Source organism: Trichechus manatus, unplaced genomic scaffold (assembly GCF_000243295.1).
Source record: "Trichechus manatus latirostris isolate Lorelei unplaced genomic scaffold, TriManLat1.0 scaffold00052, whole genome shotgun sequence".
NCBI lineage: Eukaryota > Metazoa > Chordata > Mammalia > Sirenia > Trichechidae > Trichechus > Trichechus manatus.
The window spans coordinates 2,193,857-2,202,009 of record NW_004443988.1 but is presented as its reverse complement, the minus strand read 5'-3'; the positions used below and the strand labels follow the sequence as shown (position 1 = coordinate 2,202,009).

General features: G+C 39.6%; 1 pseudogene; it reads left to right on the top strand.

Moving 5' to 3' along the window:
* The window catches only part of LOC101355437 (non-histone chromosomal protein HMG-14 pseudogene), a 20,653-nt pseudogene extending 13,928 nt beyond the window's left edge, over positions 1-6,725 (top strand).
* The last annotated feature ends 1,428 nt before the right edge of the window (positions 6,726-8,153 follow it).

Below are 8,153 nucleotides of genomic sequence, written 5' to 3'. Positions count from 1 at the left end.
CCTTTGCATTGGATCAGGGATATGACCTGGGTAAGGATGGTGTTACAATCCCACCCTAATCCTCTTTAACATAAAATTACAATCACAAAATGGAGGCCAACCACACAATTCTGAGAATCATGGCCCAGCCAAATTGATACACACATTTTTTGGGGGACACAGCTCTAACCACTACAGTCAGTATTGTATTCGTTGGCTTATTTATTGCATGATGTACAAAATCTGCAAACCAGAATCCAGTAGACAAACCTTACCCAAGTATGCTGCAATATTTGCATCTTGGCCTCCTTTGCAACACTGATCCTTGTGCTCTGCCACAGCTGTCAGAATAATGGCTTTTTTCCCCTTTTTATCTGGGTTGGCTTTATTCCCAGATTCCAAATGAAAGAGACAGAATTTTACTTGACCACCCCATTCCAACCGTTAAATACTGTGCCTTCAGGCTCCGATGCTCTAATGGTCGATTAAAGTTGATAACAGTCTGTCCAATTTCCATTTTTTAACATTCATCCTGCTGGAATTGTAATACTGTAAAAATCTGAAGTCTATGGGATCTGCCTGAGAATCTGTCTGGATGTCAACACATGATAATAAACAAGGGGGAAAAGAAAGTAATTCCAACAGGCTTTAGCATTTGCAGAGCTTGGGTTAGCTATGTGGCCTAGCCAAGTTTGTGTAGAGAAGATGGTAGATCAACTGGTTTCTCAAAGGGCATGTGGAGTAGAGCCACTTAGGAAGTGTTTTACATCTGCAAGGATAAACATTCTTCAAAAGCTCTTTAAACCACTAAACAACGTATGCATTTCTCTCTCTACCTGCTTTACCGAGTGATGATCAGTCCTTCTCAATCTTATTAAAAGCCTTCCTTAACTTATTTGGCAGACACATAACTCATAGCTCTTGGACTTTGTTGTTAGGACTGAAGAGTCATGGGAGGTAGAAATCTAACTGAAATATTTTGAGAAATCTGATTTTTCAGGGGATCAGAATAAAATAGTTTGAAAGAATCTCTTTTTCAAATCAACGCTGATCTTTTTCAACTTTTGGAAAATAGAACTAAAACTAGCGTTCTAAGATAGATTTGTAGACCAGTAGAATTCTGAGATAAGCAGTTTGATGTCAGTCTTCTAAATGATGGAAAAAGGAAAAGTTTCTGTATGAGTGAAACTCTCTGTATTTGTAATATGCAAACTCTACTCAGTTCCTTCATTGTACTAGTCAGCTTGCCTTTCTTAGCCATGCTTGGATTCCTTCTCTGAATGTGAATGATCTCCCAGAGTTCTTATCTTTGGTAGGGGGCTAGTCTCATTTTTTCCAATCAATTGCTTAGCTCTAGGATGCCTTTTTCATGTTGGGGAAGCAATTGCCCATTTTCTGAGTTTTTGCTGCTAAAGTAAGTGCAGATGAGTCCTCCAGACTCTGCCAAATTTATCACTGCTGATAATATGACATTTCTTGGCATGTGGCTTCAATTTCCTTTTCTAGCCAGGCTGAAATGAAGTCTTGGAAACTTTAGGGCCAAATATGTAGATCTCCATTTTATTACCACATCATAGAGGCTATGCTTACCTTTTAGGCAAATACTCTATTCATCTAAAAACAGGTATACTGATGCTTAAAAAGAAGGATTCACTCTAACCCTATCCAACAATTTAAACTCTATCTCTAGCACTTCATCTCTGTCACAGGGGGCTTTCTCTTCAAGGGAAGGGAGCATCTGTATTTTCTCAAATCTAATGAGATGAAAGAAAAGAATGTAGAAATTCACTTATATATTGATGTGACTTCAGAATCTTTTTTCACCTGATTTTGGACCATGGTGTCATCCAGTCTGCCCCACAGCATATCACCACTGATGATATTTATCTTTGTTATTCTTTTTCTTCATGTTCCTGAAGATACTGGCACTTGATGTTATTGCTGGGATGTTTTTGAACTTAAGGAACTCCCATATTTCAGACAACGTGTGTGAATTAAAGGGGAGAGGAATACTCCATCTGTGGAATGTCTTTATTACCTAGAATTAGCTATGGTATTTGCCTGGCAGAAGCCTTAGGTCATAATTTTTCTGCCTCAGAAATCTGTTTCTGTTTATAGGTTTGCCCTAGTCTCATTGATCTTCTACCTCTCCGGAAACCCATGAAAAAGTCCTGGCAGTTTAGACGGTAGTATAAAAATAATAATAGTAATAGTAATAATAGCAGCATCTAACACTTACATAGCACTATCACGCGCCCAAACAATCATCTGTCAGTTTGTTGTATTGTGGTGGCTTGCGTGTTGCTGTGATACCGGAAGCTATGCCACCGGTATTTCAATACCAGCAGGGTCACCCATGGTGGACAGGTTTCACTGGAGCGTCCAGAATAAGACAGATTAGGAAGAAGGACTTGGCAGTATACTTCTGAAAAAAAGTGACCAGTGAAAACCTTCTGAACAGCAGCAGAACATTGTCTGATATAGTGCCGGAAGATGAGCCCCTCAGGTTGGAAGGACACTCAAAATATGACTGGAGAAGAGCTACCTCAAAGTAGAGTTGATCTTAATGACTTACATGAAGCAAAGCTTTTGGGATCTTCATTGGCTGATGTGGCATGACTCAAAATGAGAAGAAACAGCTGCAGACATCCATTAAGAATCAGAAGTTGGAATGTACGAGGTATGAATCTAGGAAAATTGAAAGTAGTCAAAAATGAAGTGGAATGCATAAAGATCAATATCTAGGCATTAGTGAGCTGAAATGGACTGGTATTAGTCATTTTGAATTAAATAACCATATGGTCTACTATACTGGGAATGAGAAATTGAAGATCTATCCTAAAGTACAATGCTGTCAGTGACAGGATAGTATACATACTCCTACAAGGAAGACCAGTTAATACGACTATTGTTCAAATTTGCGCACCAAACACTAAGGCAAAAGATGAAGAAATTGAAGATTTTTACAAACTTCTGAAGCCTGAAATTGATTGAATATGCAATCAAGATACACTGATAATTACTGGTGATTGGAATGTGAAAGTTGGAAGCAAAGAAGGATTAGTAGTTGGAAAATATGGCCTTAGTGATAGAAGCGATGACAGAGATTGCATGACAGAATTTTGCAATACTAACTTATCATTGCATAAGTTTTTTCAACAACATAAACAGCGACTATGCTGTGGACCTCACCGGTTGGAATACCCAGGAATCAAATCGACATCTGTACAAAGAGACAATGGAGAAGCTCAATATTGTCAGTCAGAACAAGGCCAGGGGCCGACTGCGGAACAGATCATCAATTGCTCATATGCAAGTTCAAGCTAAAACTGAAGAAAATTAGAGCAAGCCCATGAGAGCAAAATGCAACCTTGAGTATATACCCCTTGAATTTAGAGACTATCTCAAGAATAGATTTGACACATTGAACACTAATGACAGAAGACCGGATGATATGTGGGATGACATCAAGGACATCATACGTGAAGAAAGCAAACAGTCATGAAAAAGACAGGAAAGAAAGAAAAGACCAAAGTGGATGTCAGAGGAGACTCTGAAACTCGCTCTTGAACATAGAGTAGCTAAAGCAAATGGAAGAAATGATAAAGTAAAAGAACTGAACAGAAGATTTCAAAGAGCAGCTCGAGAAGACAAAGTAAATTATTATAATGACATGTGCAAAGACCTGGAGTTAGAAAACCTAAAGGGAAGAACACCACACTTGGCATTTCTCAAGATGAAAGAACTGAAGACAAAATTTAACCCCTGAGTTACAATAGTGAAGGATTCTATGGAGAAAATATTAAACGAAGCAGGAAGCATCAAAATAGATGGAAGGAATACACAGTCATTATACCAAAAAGAATTGGTCAACGTTCAACCATTTCAAAAGGTAGCATATGATCAGGAACCGATGGTACTGAAGGAAGAAGTCCAAGCTGCAATGAAGGCATTGGCGAGAAACAAAGATCCGAGAATTGACGGAATACCAACCGAGATGTTTAAACAAATGGATACAGAGCTGGAAATGCTCACCTGTCTATGCCAAGAAATTTGGAAGACAGCTACCTGGCCAACTGACTGGAAGATCCATATTTGCGTGCATTCCAAAGAAAGGTGATCCAATAGAATGCGGAATTTATTGAACAATATCATTAACATCACATGCAAGTAAAATTTTGCTGACGATACTTCAATAAGTTTGCAGCAATACATCCAGCAGTACATATTGCCAGAAATTCAAGCTGAATTCAGAAGGCGATGAGGAAATAAGGATATCATTGCTGATGTCAGATGGATTTTGGCTGAAATCAGAGAATACAAGAAAGATGTTTAGCTGTGTTTTATTAACTATGCAAAGGTATTCAACGCTGTGGATCATAACAAATTATGGATAATATTGTGAAAAATTTGAATTGCAAAGCTCTTAATTGTGCTCATGCAGAACTTTACATAGACCAAGAGGCAGTCGTTCGAACAGAACAAGGGGATACTACGTGGTTTAAAGTCAGGAAAGGTGTGTGTCAGGGTTTTAAACTTTCATTGTACTTATTCAATCTGAATGCTGAGCAAATAATCTGAGAAGCTGGACTATATGAAGAACAACATGGTATCAGGATTGGAGGAAGATTTATTAACAACCTGCAATATGCAGATGACACAACCTTGCTTCCTTAAAGTGAAGAGGACTTGAAGCACTTATGATGAAAATCAAAGACTACAGTCTTCAATATGGATTAGACCTCAACATAAAGAAAAGTCCTCACAACTAGACCAATAAGCAACATCATGATAAATGGAGAATAGATTGAAGTTTTCAAGGATTTCATTTTGCTTGGATCCAAAATCAATGCCCATGGAAGCAGCAGTCAAGAAATCAAATGAAATATTGCATTGGTCAAATCTGCTGCAAAAGACCTCTTTAAAGTATTAAAAACCAAAGATGTCACTTTGAGGACTAGGGTGTGCCTGACCCCAAGCCATGGTATTTTCAATCGCCTCATGTGCATAGACAATGCATAAGGAAGACCAAAGAAGAACTGATGCCTTTGAACCATGGTGTTGGCAAAGAATATTGAATATACCATGGACTATCAGAAGAACGAACAGGTCTGTCTTGGAAGAAGTACAGCCATAGTGTTCCTTGGAAGTGAGGATGGTGAGATTAGTTTCATGTACTTTGCACATGTTATTAGGAGGGATCAGTCCCTGGAGAAAGACATCATGCTTGGTAAAGTATAGGGTCAACGAAAAAGAGGAAGATTCTCAGTGAGATGGATTGACCCAGTGGCTGCAACAATGACCTCAAACATAACAACCATTGTGAAGACGGAACAGGACCCTGTACACAGGGTCTCTATGGGTTGGAAACTATTTAATGACACCTAACAACAACATCATGTGCCAGATACTTTTCCAAGCATGCTACAAGAATTAAATAATTTAATTATTTAATTTAATAATTTATTGATAAATTATTTTATCATTTAATCCTTGTGACAACTTTGTGAGGTAGATCCCATTATTCCCCCATTACACTGATGAACACATCGAGGCACAGATTGGTTATATAATTTCCCCAAAGTGAAACTCACCCACTGCTGTTGAATTGATTCTGGCTCATAGGGACCCTATAGCACAGAGTAGGACTGCCCCATTGGGTTTCCAAAGCTGTAAATGTTTACAGAAGCAGACTGCACATCTTTCTCCAGTGGAGCAGCTGGTGCGTTTGAACCACTGACCTTTCGGTTAGCAGCCAAGCGCTTTAACCACTGCACCACTATAGCTAGTAAATGGTGGAGTTGGGAGTTGAATGCAGGAAGTCTGGCTGAGAGACTTCTGCTTAAGTTATCCTACTGGTGGACTTCTGAAGACTTCCTATTTTCCTGGCCCTTGGGCCTGCTGCCTTGCTTTGTCTTGAAGTGTCTCTTCTCCTCCCTCTCTACCTGACCTTCTACTTTGATGGCTTGCCTAGACACTCTGCCTCAGAGGCCCATACCCTGCAGACTCGGTCCCATCTGAAACACCGACTAACCCTGATCATCAGTGATGAACCCATTCTCATCAGCTGTGATGTCTGCGAGCTGGCACTGCCCCGAGGCTGGTTATCTGATTTACCAAGGGATGTTTGGGTCTTCTGTGTGTCTGAGTTTAGCATATCTCCGGTTTTTGTTGGATGTGCTCAATTGTGAGGTTTTATCCCTCAGTTTTCTGAGTATCTCTCCACATCCCTTCAGTATAAGTTTTGTGTTCTGTTACTTCAAAAAGCTCAAAACCTCCTGCTCCGAAGTGATTTTGATAGTTCTTGAAGGTGATGCTTGATAATACAAAGTGAGTGGGAAAGAGAGATTACAATAGGAGTTTGGAAGAAAATAGAAAATAAATTAGAATAATAATTAGAAAAAAGCAAAAACAAAAACAAAAAAACCTGTTAGACAATGTGTCCTCTGAATTGGACAATTTATAGGAAACTGCTTGAAAAGGCTTCAATGCTCTTCAGTGGGAGGTGGCATTATTACTATAATTGTTACATTAGTTGTTGTTATTCTCACCTCAGGTTTCTGGTTTCTGCCAAGGTTGAACATAGAAATAAATCAGTAGGTAGACTGGAAATCCTGAAGGCTGGGGTGCTGTTGAACAACCCACAGGTGGAGAGACTGTCTTCTGGGGCTGCTGCCTATCCAGAGAGCATCCTGAAGATTAAGGGAGCGTTCGACCAGACTTCTGCAGGAGCACTGGCAAGCTGAAGGAAAAGATTCATCTGTGCTGTAAACAGGGGAGTGAAGGGCCAATTCACAAATCAAGGCCAGGCATGATCAGTTCAAAGTGCAGGGCAAAGGTACAGGCCACCAAAACACAGAACAATTACAACCTGGCAAAGGGGTTAGAGAGAATCAGAAACACTCTTACAAATATAGCAGAGAAAGAGCAAGGCTAGAGAAAAAAAAAAAAATAGGCCAAATAATAAGTATGAAAAGGGATTGAAGCTAGTAATGACTCAAAAATGGCTGAGCTGCTGAACCTATTTAAAAATCCTCTTAAAAACAGAAGCAGTGGAGAAGAGGAACATAGATAGAAGTGGCACAGGGATGACCTTGAAGAATAATTAAACCAAAACTAAGCGAGGGGCTATTTTGCAGCTCAAAACAGAGAGAAATCAGTGTTGGATGGCAGGATTCTGAAGGCATTAAGGGAGCTTGTGCTCTCTAAGCTAATTAGTTCACACACTTACAGTTATTTTGGGGAAAAGTAATAGGGATCTAAAGATGCTAAGAAGAGAAGGGAATATAAAAGGTGGTTTCAATCTTGAGCCAAGACAGAAACCTTATGGAAATGCAGTTCAATACAGCTAATGTCAACATGCAATGGGAAATGTGAAGGAGGGACCCCAGCATCCAGAGGGTAATGGGATCGTTGGCAAGAACGATGATTGATTTTTTTCAAGAACAAAGCAGGCCCAGCAATTGATTTTTTCTTCTACACAGGAATTGGCCAAATTTTAAAAGATAGCATAAATCTTTGAACTTTACTCACACATTTGGCATGAGGGTTCACATCATTTATTTCAAAGCTGGGGTAGTTTGGCTGTATGGGCCCTTGTTGCATGGATTGAGAGTGACTGGAAGACCAAAGTGAGGGAGGAGGCAGATGGCAGTTTATTCAGCTGAAATATGGGTTGGAGTAAATCATCCAGGTTAATGAAATCTTCACGTCATACCAATTAGGGGATTTTGAAAGGTTCTCTGAGAATGGGAGGTCTTGTGCAATGAGAATAGGAAACTGTAAGGTGAGGTTTGGCTGAGGAATGTATTTGGGTGGGAAAAGTTTCCTACCTTGGATGGATGACCGTACTACATGAGTTCTCAGGTTTCTTTCAGATTCAAGATCTTGTAATTCTAGGATCTTGTAATTTTGGTCCATGGGAGGAAGCAGGTAGGTAGGCCATCCAGAGGCTAAGTTAGAATTCTAAGAGAAGAGGAGTTATCCATAAGTACTGAGGGTCCAATTTTTTTGGATGCTTTTCTTTCTGTATCTCATGCTGTACCTCAGTCTGAAGACTTGGTATTCTTTTTCTATCATCCCTGCCATTTCTGAGCCTTGTATTTCCAGTCACATAACTTATAATCCATCTAACTCCTGAATACCCCCATTGTTATTTCTATTCTGGACTTGAG